Here is a 14434-nt window from a genome sequence, read left to right on the forward strand (position 1 = left end):
ACATTGTATTTGGGGAGTTTGTCCCATTCTTCTCTGCAGATCCTCTCAAGCTCTGTCAGGTTGGATGGGGAGCGTCGCTGCACAGCTATTTTCAGGTCTGTCCAGACATGTTAGATCGGATTCAAGTCCGGGCTTAGGCTGGGCCACTCAAGGACATTCAGAGACTTGTCCCAAAGCTACTCCTGCATTGTCTTGGCTGTGTGCTTAGGATCGTTGTCCTGTTGGAAGGTGAACCTTCACCCCAGTCTGAGGTCCTGAGCACTCTGGAGCAGGTTTTCATCAAGGATCTCTCTGTACTTTGCTCCGTTCATCTTTCCCTCGATCCTGACTAGTCTCCCAGTCCCTGCTGCTGAAAAACATCCCCATAGCATGATGCTGCCACCACCATGCTTCACCGTAGGGATGGTGCCAGGTTTCTTGATTTTGTTAGTCATTCTCACTCGGATATCATATTAAAAACTGCTAATCCATTCCCACGGGGGGCCAGTATGAAAAATGTATGCACTCACTAATTGTAAGTCGCTCTGGATAAGAGCGTCTGCTAAATGACTAAAATGTAAATGTAATGTAAATGTTTCCTCCAGATGCGATGCTTGGCATTCAGGCCAAACAGTTCAATCTTGGTTTCATCAGACCAGACAATCTTGTTTCTCATGGTCTGAGAGTCCTTTAGGTGCCTTTTGGCAAACTCCAAGCGGGCTGTCATGTGCCTTTTACTGAGAAGTGGCTTCCGTCTGGCCACTCTACCATAAAGGCCTGATTTGGTGGAGTGCTGCAGAGATGGTTGTCCTTCTGGAAGGTTCTCCCATCTACACAGAAGAACTCTGGAGCTCTGTCAGAGTGACCATCGGGTTCTTGGTCACCTCCCTGACCAAGTTCCTTCTCCTCTGATTGCTCTGTTTGGACAGTTGGCCAGCTCTAGGAAGAGTCTTGGTGGTTCCAAACTTCTTCCATTTAAGAATGTTGGAGACCACTGTGTTCTTGGGGACCTTCAATGCTGCAGAAATGTTTTGGTACCCTTCCCCAGATCTGTGCCTTGACAAAATCCTGTCTCGGAGCTCTACGGGCAATTCCTTCGACCTCATGGCTTGGTTTTTGCTCTGACATGCACTGTCAACTGTGGGACATTATATAGACAGGTGTGTGCCTTTCCAAATCATGTCCAATCAATTGAATTTACCACAGGCGGACTCCAATCAAGTTGTAGAAACATCTCAAGGATGATCAATGGAAACAGGATGCACCTGAGCTCAATTTCGAGTCTCATAGCAAGGGGTCTGAATACTTATGTAAATAAGGTATTTCTGTTTTTTTATGTTTAATACATTTGCAAAAATTTCTAAAAACCTGTTTTCGATTCGTCATTATGGGGTATTGTGTGTAGATTGATGAGGATTTGTATTTATTTAATCCATTTTAGAATAAGGCAGTAACGTAACAAAATGTGGAAAAAGTGAAGGGGTCTGAATACTTTCCGAATGCACTACTACTAGATACCTAACAGGAGGCACTGTTTTGAAGCCACTGCGCCTCCATCTTGGCACTCCCCCACTGTTGTAAAAAAAAGCTATAGAAATGCATTTCTGAATGTCTAGATTTGTTTTTGCCATGTTTATTCTATTACAGACACTTTAATGCATACTTTGTATTTTTTTGTAAGCTGAACATAAAAATGAAAAATATATTAAAACATTTTCCTTTAAGTATAATTTTTAAAAAGTTCTAATGTTACTGTTCCCACTACATCAAAAATACAGTATAATTCCATTCATTCATATGGAAGAATGCTTCTTCAGGGGAGTGCCAATATGGCTGACCGGTGGCTTCAAATCCTCTTATTGGCCAATACATAGTATCAGCAATCCAGAGTTTATATGCAATCATTGGGTGAAACCCAGATGGATAAACCAATTATTATCAAAATCAAAAACAAGCTGGTTTCAAATTTTATTTTTTCTAAATATTATGTCATCATTGAATGCATGTCAGTTTGAGCAGCAGCAATTGGAGAAACCTGTGATTAAAATATAATATATTTACCATACATAGACAACATACTGTACATAGGCAATAGATTCCATTCATCAAATGTTTATGATAACCTCTGGTAAATGTAATATACCAGAATTTGCATAGAGAATGTAAATGCAGTTCTCATTCTGTCAACTCTCACGACCTCTCTCTCTCTCTCTCTCTCTCTCTCTCTCTCTCTCTCTCTCTCTCTCTCTCTCTCTCTCTCTCTCTCTCTCTCTCTCTCTCTCTTCTTTTATTACTGCACTTACTTACTTTTTATTCTCTTCTGGCTTACTTTCCACCATTTCCTCCTTCTGCAGCCTCTGACTGTCTTTCTCCTCGTCTTTCTCTCTCTGCCTTCTTCCTCTTCTTCTTCTTCTTCTTCTTCTTCTTCTTCTTTTTTTCCCCTTTGCCAGTCTTCTTTGCCTCGTCATCCTAAAATTGGTAGATGGAGGTTATTGTAGCGACTGACACCTAGATGTCTAGGTTGTAACAGGTATACATACAGTCTATACACTACCGCTGCATAAACGTCCTATTTTTTTAAACCTATGTAACTATACTGAACAAGAATATAAACGCAACATGTAACAATTTCAAACATTTTACTGATTTACAGTTCATACAGTGTAAGGAAATCAGTCAATTGAAATAAATTCATTAGGCCCTAATCTATGGATTTCACATGACTGGGAATACAGATATGCATCTGTGGTCACAGATAACATGTTTTTTAATGGTAGGGGCGTGTATCAGAAAACCAGTTAGTATCTGGTGTGACCACCATTTGCCTCATGTACAGTGGGGAAAAAAAGTATTTAGTCAGCCACCAATTGTGAAAGTTCTCCCACTTAAAAAGATGAGAGAGGCCTGTAATTTTCATCATAGGTACACGTCAACTATGACAGACAAAATGAGAAAAAATCCAGAAAATCACATTGTAGGATTTTTAATGAATTTATTTGCAAATTATGGTAGAAAATAAGTATTTGGTCAATAACAAAAGTTTCTCAATACTTTGTTATATACCCTTTGTTGGCAATGACACAGGTCAAACGTTTTCTGTAAGTCTTCATAAGGTTTTCACACACTGTTGCTGGTATTTTGGCCCATTCCTCCATGCAGATCTCTAGAGCAGTGATGTTTTGGGGCTGTCGCTGGGCAACACAGACTTTCAACTCCCTCCAAAGATATTCTATGGGGTTGAGATCTGGAGACTGGCTAGGCCACTCCAGGACCTTGAAATGCTTCTTATGAAGCCACTCCTTCGTTGCCCGGGCGGTGTGTTTGGGATCATTGTCATGCTGAAAGACCCAGCTACGTTTCATCTTCAATGCCCTTGCTGATGGAAGGAGGTTTTCACTTAAAATCTCACGATACATGGCCCCATTCATTCTTTCCTTTACACGGATCAGTCGTCCTGGTCCCTTTGCAGAAAAACAGCCCCAAAGCATGATGTTTCCACCCCCATGCTTCACAGTAGGTATGGTGTTCTTTGGATGCAACTCAGCATTCTTTGTCCTCCAAACACGACGAGTTGAGTTTTTACCAAAAAGTTATATTTTGGATTCATCTGACCATATGACATTCTCCCAATCCTCTTCTGGATCATCCAAATGCACTCTAGCAAACTTCAGACGGGCCTGGACATGTACTGGCTTAAGCAGGGGGACACGTCTGGCACTGCAGGATTTGAGTCCCTGGCGGCGTAGTGTGTTACTGATGGTAGGCTTTGTTACTTTGGTCCCAGCTCTCTGCAGGTCATTCACTAGGTCCCCCCGTGTGGTTCTGGGATTTTTGCTCACCTTTCTTGTGATCATTTTGACCCCACGGGGTGAGATCTTGCGTGGAGCCCCAGATCGAGGGAGATTATCAGTGGTCTTGTATGTCTTCCATTTCCTAATAATTGCTCCCACAATTGATTTCTTCAAACCAAGCTGCTTACCTATTGCAGATTCAGTCTTCCCAGCCTGGTGCAGGTAAACAAATTTGGTTTCTGGTGTCCTTTGACAGCTCTTTGGTCTTGGCCATAGTGGAGTTTGGAGTGTGACTGTTTGAGGTTGTGGACAGGTGTCTTTTATACTGATAACAAGTTCAAACAGTTGCCATTAATACAGGTAACGAGTGGAGGACAGAGGAGCCTCTTAAAGAAGAAGTTACAGGTCTGTGAGAGCCAGAAATCTTGCTTGTTTGTAGGTGACCAAATACTTATTTTCCACCATAATTTGCAAATAAATTCATTAAAAATCCTACAATGTGATTTTCTGGAGAAAAAAAATCTCAATTTGTCTGTCATAGTTGACGTGTACCTATGATGAAAATTACAGGCCTCTCTCATCTTTTTAAGTGGGAGAACTTGCACAATTGGTGGCTGACTAAATACTTTTTTCCCCCACTGTAGCTTGACATATCTCCTTCGCAAAGAGTTGATCAGGCTGTTGATTGTGGCCTGTGGAATGTTGTCCCACTCCTTTTCAATGGCTGTGCGAAGTTGCTGGATATTGTCGGGAACTGGAACCCGGTGTCATATGCGTCGATCCAGAGCATCCCTAACATGCTCAATGGGTGACATGTCTGCTGAGTATGCAGGCCATGTAAGAACTGGGACATTTTCAGCTTCCAGGAATTGTGTACAGATCCTTGCGACATGGGGCCGTGCATTATCATGCTGAAACATGAGGTGATGGCAGCGGATGAAGGGCACAACGATGGGCCTCAGGATCCCGTCACGGTATCTCTGTATATTGAAATTGCCATCGATAAAATGCAATTGTGTTCGTTGTCCGTAGCTTATGCCTGCACATATCATAACTCCACCGCCACCATGGGGCACTATGTTCACAACGTTTACATCAGCAAACCGCTCGCCCACACAACGCCATACACGTGGTCTGCGATTGTGAGGCTGGTTGGAAGTACTGCCAAATTCTTTAAAACGACATTGGAGGTAGCTTATGGTAGAGAAATTAACATTCAATTCACACTCCCTCAAAATGTGAGACATCTGTTGCATTGTGTTGTGTGACAAAACTGCACATTTTAGAGTGGCCTTTTATTGTCCCCAACACAAGGTGCACCTGTTTAATGATCATGCTGTTTAATCAGCTTCTTGATATGCCACACCTGTCAGGTGGATCGATTATCTTGGCAAAGGAGAAATGCTCTCTAACAGGGATGTAAACAAATTTGTGCACAACATTTTAGAGAAATAAGCTTTTCGTGCGTATGGAAAATGTTGGGGATCTTTTATTTCAGTTCATGAAACATTGGAACCAACACCTTACATGTTGCGTTTATATTTTTGTTCAGTGTATGTTTGAGTTATAGTTGTACATGGGGAAACAATAGTGAAACATATTCCCTTTACATAACTCAACTCTCAAGTCATCGTCATGTGGTCCTCTGTAGCTCAATTGGTAGAGCATGGCACTTGTAACGCCAGGGTAGTGGGTTCGATCCCCGGGACCACCCATACGTAAAAATGTATGCGCACATGACTGTAAGTCGCTTGGGATAAAAGCGTCTGCTAAATGCCATATTATTATTATTGTTATTATGTCCCCATCATCACCCACCTGTTGGGAATCTCTTGCCCCTCCCTTGAGGAGCCTCCTGTCCGCTTCAGTCAGAGGGGCGATGGGGGCCAGCCGGGGGCTGCGGCGGAAGTGGAGATACTGCGCGGTCTGGGCAGACACTGACTTCTGGGCTGTTCTCCTTCCATGGAGGTCCTGGAGCATGTTGTTGATCATGATGTCCCACAGCATGCCTATCTTGCCCAGTATCTCCTCAGTGCGTCTCTGGTAGACTAACTCCAAGCACTGCAGCAGGCTGGTCAACATCTTCCGGTCCTGGGCTTCCCTATTCTTGTTCTGCTCATAGTCATTCTTCATATCACGCTCAATATCGGCCATCATCAAGGGCATCTGCATCTTCACCTCCTTGCGTATAGTCTCTATGCCATCCTCCTCCTCCTCCTCGCTCTCTTTGTCCTCCTCACGCTCCTCTTCACTCCCCTCCCTGTCTCCCTCCTCCACCTTCTCCTCTTTCTCCTTCTCTTCCTCTCCCTCTGTATCTCCCTCTTCATCCTCACTCTCCTCTTCCTGTTCACTTTCCTCCTTCTCCTCTTCCTCTGTCTCCCCCTCTTCCTCACCTTCTTCCCCCTGGTTCTCCTCCTCCCTCCCGACCATCCACTTCTCCATCCATCCTTTTATCTGCTCTTCTCTCTTTTTCTGTCTCTCTCTCTTCACCTGGGCCAGACTGTAATGGTCCCTCTCTCTGCGCTGGCGTCTACCCTCCAGGCCCTCTCTAACCCGCTCCAGCTCCAGCTCCAGCTCACGTTGCAGGACAACTATCCCCTGGTGGACTACCCTCAGGGTCTCTGCTCTGAACTGGGCCCAGTGTCTTGCCCTGATCTGGTGGTCCCTGCTCTGGTAGAAGCGCTTCTCCAGGGTGTCCAAGCAGCGAGGGAGGGGCATGTCACAGTCTTTGTCCTTATCTACCTGGATCTTTGAAGGTCAAACATAGTGACAAGTAGAGAAAGGCAATTTTGATCAAATGTTGTTGGAAAAATAGATTATGCACAAACACACACAGGCACAGGCACAGGCACAAACATCATGGGTATTTTACCTGTTCTTGGCCCTGTGCTGATGCACATTCTACATCCTTAGTCTTTGGGGGAGCTGGACATTCCTTGTCAGGAGAGTCCTCCAAGTCCTCAATAATCTGTTTATCAAATTTAGAGAGTCTGTAGGTCAGAGATCTGTTCTCCATATTCAGACAGGCAGTTACAGAAATGTGTGGCACTGTTCTCTTACCAGTGGTTCACAAACAGGGGGGGTGTTCACAGATGCATTCTCCAGGGCATCCACAAGGTGAGGGAGGAGGATGTCAGGGTTGTGTTCCTCTACCTGGGTCTGTGCAGACATTTTGGGTCAGACATACTGATGCAGCGCAGACTGCCGAGTTTTGGTCAAATACAATTGATGAGAAAACACAGCCATATTACCAGTTGTTGGCCTTCGGTTGAAGCCTTATCGATATCTTCAAGGTCCTTTGGAGGAACTGGACTTTCCTTTACAGTAGACTCCTCCAAGTCCTCAACATCCTGAAGAATCTGTCAGAGTCAGCTGGTCAGAACTCATCTGCACACAGGCAGTCAGTCACACAAAGACATGGGTGGCAGTGATCTCTTACCAGTGGTTCACAGACAAATGGGGTGTTCACAGCCTCTGCATTTTCTTCCTGCACCTCTTCTTCACACACTTTCACGTGTGCTGCCTGTCCATCCTTATCCTTTGGACTGGATGGGAGGACGACCCTGTCCCCAGAGGACCTCAGCTTCTTGTCACTGCCCTCTAGACTCTTTAGGATGGGCGGCTGTGGAACACAAGTACTTTTGTCAGTCAACCTGTTGCTACATGTAACACACTGTGAGATCTTACTAGGTCATTTGTCTAATGTTGCAATGCCGAGTTTAATAAATGGTTATTCATTTGATTATGAATCAGTATGTTCCTTCGACATGTTGAATCTATCTATTTGACTTTCCAGTAATTTGTAAGTAAGGCTGGAGGAACACCTCACAAAGTTGGGATTCTTGCGCACAGCATTGACCTGTCATAACAGGGATACAAAGTATATAGAGAGCAGGTGCTTTCACACAGGTGTGGTTCCTGAGTTAATTAAGCAATTAACATCCCATCATGCTTAGGGTCATGTATAAAAATGCTGGGTGGGCTACCATGGCTATGCCACAATAGGATGACAATGCCCCCATCCACAGGGCACGAGTGGTCACTAAATGGTTTGATGAGCATTAAAATGATGTAAACAATATGTCATGGCCATCTCAGTCACCAGATCTCAACCCAATTGAACAAATATGGGAGATTCTGGAGCGGCGCCTGAGACAGCGAATTTAATTTATTGTGGAAGAATGGTGTCGCATCCCTCCAATAGAGTTCCAGACTGTGTGGTCCTGTAGCTCAGCTGGTAGAGCACGGCGCTTGTAACGCCAAGGTAGTGGGTTCGATCCCCGGGACCACCCATACACAAAAAAAATGTATGCACGCATGACTGTAAGTCGCTTTGGATAAAAGCGTCTGCTAAATGGCATATTATATATTATTATATTATTGTAGTACACATATTGAGTGTCTCGGTCTTGTCTCGGTGTTGGATACATTTGTACTCAGTCTTGACTCGGTCTCGGACAGTGAGGACTCATAATTTCTTCCCGAGACCAGCAGAGTAAAAAAAACTCAGAATTAACAGTCAGCGCATAAAACTGCTTCGCCAGGCCAAATATATACACTCCTTTCTTGAAACAGTCATATCTTAACAGCCTGTTGTCAAAGTCGCGTCAATTCAAATCTGGTATCAGGAACAAAAGAGGTCAACACGACTTCTAAGGTATACTAGTTATTTTAATTAATGCAAAAACCTTCAATGGTAAATATGATGTTTCGTATATACGGGCTCTCTGACATGCCTCGCAGGACATCCCAGAGAACTAACTCATTGCTCTAGAAACAATACCCAAATACTCTGACAGAGGAAGTTTCCCACTTCTCTGCTGGCCAATTAGAGTAAAGATTTGAGCAGTTTAAACTATCTCAGCCAATACGTTGATGCAGGGGGTTGCTCTCATCTCCTCGGCGCCATTTGTTACACACTCCAGGCAGACACAAGATTATCATAACAACCTGTCATAGTGAGAAGAGCCAGCTCCCTTAGACATCATTCCCATGTCAAAGGAAGACTCATAGATCACAATGAACCATTATAGTCTTATATTTGAAGACACAATCCTTATCTTCTCTTCACATCAATCACAGCCTTGCCAGGTGTCACAGCCTACATTAGCCCAGTCAAGAATGCATTCTTTCTAAGTTAGTCATCCTATCAGTTTAGAAGAATAATAAATCCCTAATAATCCCCCTTTTCACACCACATAAGGTGTGATTCAAAAATAAGAAAACACAGATCTTCATTCATTATAATACAAAACAAACAAAAAATCACACTTTTATTAATAGGCCATTATGATACTAAAAAATGCAAACGCTCAGTCCATCTACACCCCACTTGCAAATTGTTACCAGTCATCAAGGAACTTCAAACCATCACATAAGAAAAGACAAACATTCACACGGTTAACTTGATTAATAAAGTATAAAACACAGGATTAATAGAACACAAAACATAAGACTATTAAAACATAAAACACAAACAGAGAAGTATATTTTGGCCCCCTTTAGACACCCTCTAGTGTCACTCCACCAAGCCTGGTAGGTCATATCCTCCATTCCTAGGTTGGAGTCCAGGATTGGGCCTTATCTCACCATCTGTGGGAAATCACCTTCTCCATCTCCTTTCTCACCAAACCTCAGACACAGGAAATAAGACAACATCCACAAAGAACAAGTATACCCATAGAAGCTATAACTTCACCCAGAATAGTTACAACAATAGTTTTCCATTTACCAAATATGTTATCAAACCAACCGTTTATGGAGCTATCAATATCAGATCTCTCAGCCAGTTTGTTTGTCAGTGTAGTTACTCCCATGAAGCTCTTTTGTCACTGACCCGTTCGGTGCTATATTGTTTGAGGATGAAAATACAGCACATATATCCAAACAGAACACAAACTCCGCCCCTCTCAGCCAAAAGCATATCTAACGCTATTCTATTCTGCTTTGTCATTAAGATAGCTGCCGCTGTCTGCTCATCTAATCCCTTTATTGCATCACAAGTGTGGTTTATAAATCTTTGCTGGTTATAGTAAATATAATTTATCCAATCGAAGTTTTTATTAATTGTTGACCAACAAAAAATACTTGATTCAAACTCAACTGTGGTCTGATTCCTAGCTTTGAATTGTTCTGTAACCTCTCGAGGTACTCCTATCCCATCACAGGATCCTTTCATCAAAGGATCCCAGGAGGAGGTCCTACTTTCTATTTGACAACTCACCAGTCTCTGACACGTTTGATTGTTTACATATGTAGTTGAGTTCACAATCAGTTATCACCACACAACCATCAGATGTCAGCACAGGCCTGGTTTTGGGTCCTACAATCCTCTGTCTGCAACAAATAGGAGAGATTAGTCATGTTCTCTTTCAGTTGTGATATTCTCTGTGTAGGAGCAGAGCTAAGATGCCCTACTCTGTATCCTATCTTACTAGTCCTAGAAAAACGATTAGAATCCCCTGAGACTTCAAACGTAGGCAACCTAGGTCGGAATGAGTTTGTTATCGGGGGATACTGATAGTTCAAGTTACTACAAGACTCTTTCACCACATTCCCAGGTGGTTTGCATGGGGATAAACCTGTTTTTGCGTACTTCAGACATTCAGACAGTACCTACCCTTCTATGGGTCGCACTGCCATTTCTGGTAATTCCCTACCCTCACAACACTACACCTGTCCCCAAACTGTATATGGAGATTTACATATCCCCCACGCTCTCGATATGAGCAACTACATAGTCCCAGGATGTACACGGCGACACACATATAGTGATGTCCTCCCCTAAAGTCCTTAATCTTCCCCTTTCCCTACGTCTAGCTGTCTCCTATGCCTTCATAGACTATGCTCAGGTATCATTTTATCAACTTGTTTTAGGTTAACTACTACTTTGGCTGATCAGAAGGGTTTGAGTGTGTTAGGAATATGGCCCCCACAATCAGACAGCTACCTACCGTCAGGAGACCTGTGAATCCCCACCCTTGCCCTGAGAACATGTCAGACGCCAACCCATTACTTTACCTTCTACCAAACTCACACAGGGATGATCAGACAGGGTAAGGGAATCTTCGTTAAGGAGGCATCCCCCGGACCATAGTGGTGATCGGATCTTTCTCCTAACTCTGTGTTTGTTCATCAGGTGTAACTGGGTTTACCTTTTTGCAGTGTGTGACATGCACCCAGATTGATCTAATAGGACTTGATAGGGCCCTTCCCAACAGGCCTGCTTCCAGTTTTTCTTCTTTTAGGGACTGGATCCACACCCAGTCTCCTGGTGTGATAGAGTGGGTCACCTTCTCCTTTAGTTCACCTGTGGGGCACAAAACCTCTGACATACGGGTGTGGTTAATAAACTATCTTCACACATACATGTTCAGCTCTCAATTTCTATTGTTGTTTTTTCTTTTTAAGTATTATTATTTAATTCTATCAATATTATTTAATCCTATCACTCCCCCTTTTTGACACATGATTCGCCCATGTGTCAATATTACCACCTTTCTAAACCATTTCTTATGTAATTTATCATCCTATTGCCATGTCTTTAATTTTTTAGATTATCTTTTGCTCCTTTATTGCTCCTCCCACTTCCTTTGTCTTTTATGGAAGCTAAATTCAACTTTCATCCAGTTCAGAATCAATTAGTAATCCAATCAATCAATCTCTTATCTTATAAAAACACTCATGTTTAGTTCAAACTCTGTTCTACCCAGGCTCTCCCGGGCTTGACCTGAAGACTAATTGTTGGACATGACAAGTCTATTTCTTAAGTTACCTAAGTCTTCTGTCTAGCAACAAAGAATAAAATCTCTATGTTCATGATTAACCCAGTTATATCTAATAGCCCACCAGAAAACCTAATCATCTTTAAATCACTACCAATGTCATATCCCTCGTTATTCTCTACCATTTGGATAACATCCCTGATGTATGTATGCCTCCTTAGAGTTCCAAATTACTTTACCATGGGCTACCATTGCCTTCCCATAGCTAAGATCACTTAATTTACCCGTATGCAGTACATAATGGAGTACGCAAACTTTACAGCACTTTATCATTACCAATAAGCTCATCATTTGTTTTTTGTTTTAACGGTTTTGGCGCTCCAAATATAGCAGTTTTTATGGATGAGTTTAACATTCTCCCCTCCTGTGTTATAGTGTGTCCTAGGTAAATGACCTCGATCTACCAAAGTTTAAGTTTCTTTCTGCTCACTTTGTGTCCCTGTTCTTCCAGGAAGGTTAACAATTGGATTGTATCCCTCTTACATCCCTCCTGAGTGGGATTAGCCAATAGAATATCATCTATATAAACTAACATTTGCATCCTTCCCTATGTTCAAACTTTCCCAAATTATTAGTTATAGCCTGGGCTAAGATTGTAAGACTTTCTGAAACTAACTGTAAGTCCATGACCATCCTCCAGTCGGCGCTAGGTGCCTCCTTTCTAACAGGAAATAATGGAGAGTTGCATTGTACCACATCTCCAGGAATTATCACCCCTCCCTTAAGTAAATGCTCAAATGTAGGTGTTATCCCTTTTATTGCTTCTGGTTTCATAGTATATTGCTTTTGGTATGGTCTATTATCGGATCGAGGAATCACTTGTACTGGAGCTACCCCCTTTAGTAGTCCTACATCTGTTGTCCTTGTGACCATAATTTGAACATAATTGCTGCTAACTCACCCTCCTGTTCCTGAGTTAAGAAAATCTCTTCCTGTCATCCGTTAAAACTTATCTCCAGATGGACACTGGGCTGGGTTTTTGCTCTCCCATTCAACTTTATTCTATATCTCCCAGTGGAGTGGCCATACTGATCCCCATTCGGTGTATTCTGCCAGTCAGTAATGTTCTTCCCTTGTTTTATATATTTACCTAGTGATAAACATTCCTCTGAATGTTCTTTCACTAGGACAACATGGGGGCTCCACCTTTCTCTGTACAGCCTCTGGCTCTGTGAACCCATTTTAACCCAATTTGAAAAAACAACAATCACAAATAGCCAGGCCTCACTCAATTTGATAGCTCACTTTTATGACCTAAATTCTGCCTAACTGAGATAAGCTAATCTCTTTCTCCTAGTGATATTCTAAAGATGGTAGTACACACAAAACATGATAGATATTCCCAGTCTTAACCCATCAATAATTGTTTGTATCATTCTAATTCCTCCTAACTAATCCATTAAACCACTCAAAATTCCTCGAGTATACTATGATTATTTAATTGATTACCCTAACTCTGCTACATGTGATCTCATCTCAAATTATCCATTTATCAATTATTTATTCAACCCCCTAGGAAAACCTGTCTTCTATTCTATTGTTCCTGTACTCCCTGTATATGTCATATTTGAGTTTTTAGCCAATATAATCACAGTTACATCAAATGTTCCCTCATTTAATGGTATTTTCTTTCTAATATAACTTCCCTAAATGAGATTAAATCCCCTGCCTTCCTCTACTATCCTTATATCATTACTGGATCAATGATAATAACCGTAACAACTATCAACAACAATTGTAATATCTATTTCACACTAAATTGTGTCTTTTTTCTGATTATGCTACAATTGTAGCCTATTTTATCGCCCCAGTCCAAAATATAAGTTTATGTAACAAATCCATAACCCACCACAGGCTGGCGCTATTCCCCCATCACAACAGCCAATGTCACTTGCATCCACTTAACCAAAATACATTATCGTTCTAAAATGTACCCAAAAAAATATTTCCCAGTTAAGCCATTTCAGTTCGCTATTCAATTTATTTAACTGTTCTCTCTGATTATGCCCTAATTAATAAAACAAATACTTGCTATCGTTGGTCAGCATACGCTTAATGACATTCTTATCATCTGAACTATACTGTCTCTCACCCTCCCCTTGCTCCTTCGGGGAGAGCGCATGGTAACCTTATAACATATTTACATAGACTTTCCTAGAATACTTCTATTTAAGCTATCTAATTCAACCTTTCAGGTATATAGCCCCATTGCGAAAGCTTTGTCTACTGTCCCTACCTGTGTTCGAACCAGGGACAACGCCAGTCACTTCACACCATCTGCGATGCTCTCAAAGTAACTACTTCCAGTTCATAGAGCAAGTGACGTCACCAAATGAAAATCGCAGTAGCTTTCACCTTAGCAAAAAACTATCTCTCTCTTTGATTCCCTATTGTATAATTTAGTTTTTCTATTTACCCCCTAAACACGCTCGCTACAAATACTCCATTCAACATTACCAAACCAAATACTCCATCGTACCCATTCAATCAACACAGCAGCCGTGGAATTCACACTCATAAATGCAGATTATTACTCCATGCCTTGAAATGATAAATAGATTTCCACTAATAGTACCATTAATGATCTCATCTTACCCTCTGACACAAAATGAAGTTCCCTCACTGTACTACGTTAGCTCTACCATGATAATTAGTTCGATTTAACCCTCTATTTGCTTTGTACTATATTATACATTACGTCTAAAACAACATTACTTATGGTCAGTTTATTCCGCCATCATATTATCCAACAACGCCACAATCTTAAACTCATATGGGGCGGCTGGCAGTTTAGTAACCAATAGCGCCGCGCCAACAACCGAGAGGTCGCCGGTTCCAATCCCCGAGCCGACCAGGCGAAAAATCTGCCGATGTGCCCTC

Source organism: Coregonus lavaretus (assembly GCF_964263955.1).
Source record: "Coregonus lavaretus genome assembly, chromosome: 20".
Lineage (NCBI taxonomy): Eukaryota > Metazoa > Chordata > Actinopteri > Salmoniformes > Salmonidae > Coregonus > Coregonus lavaretus.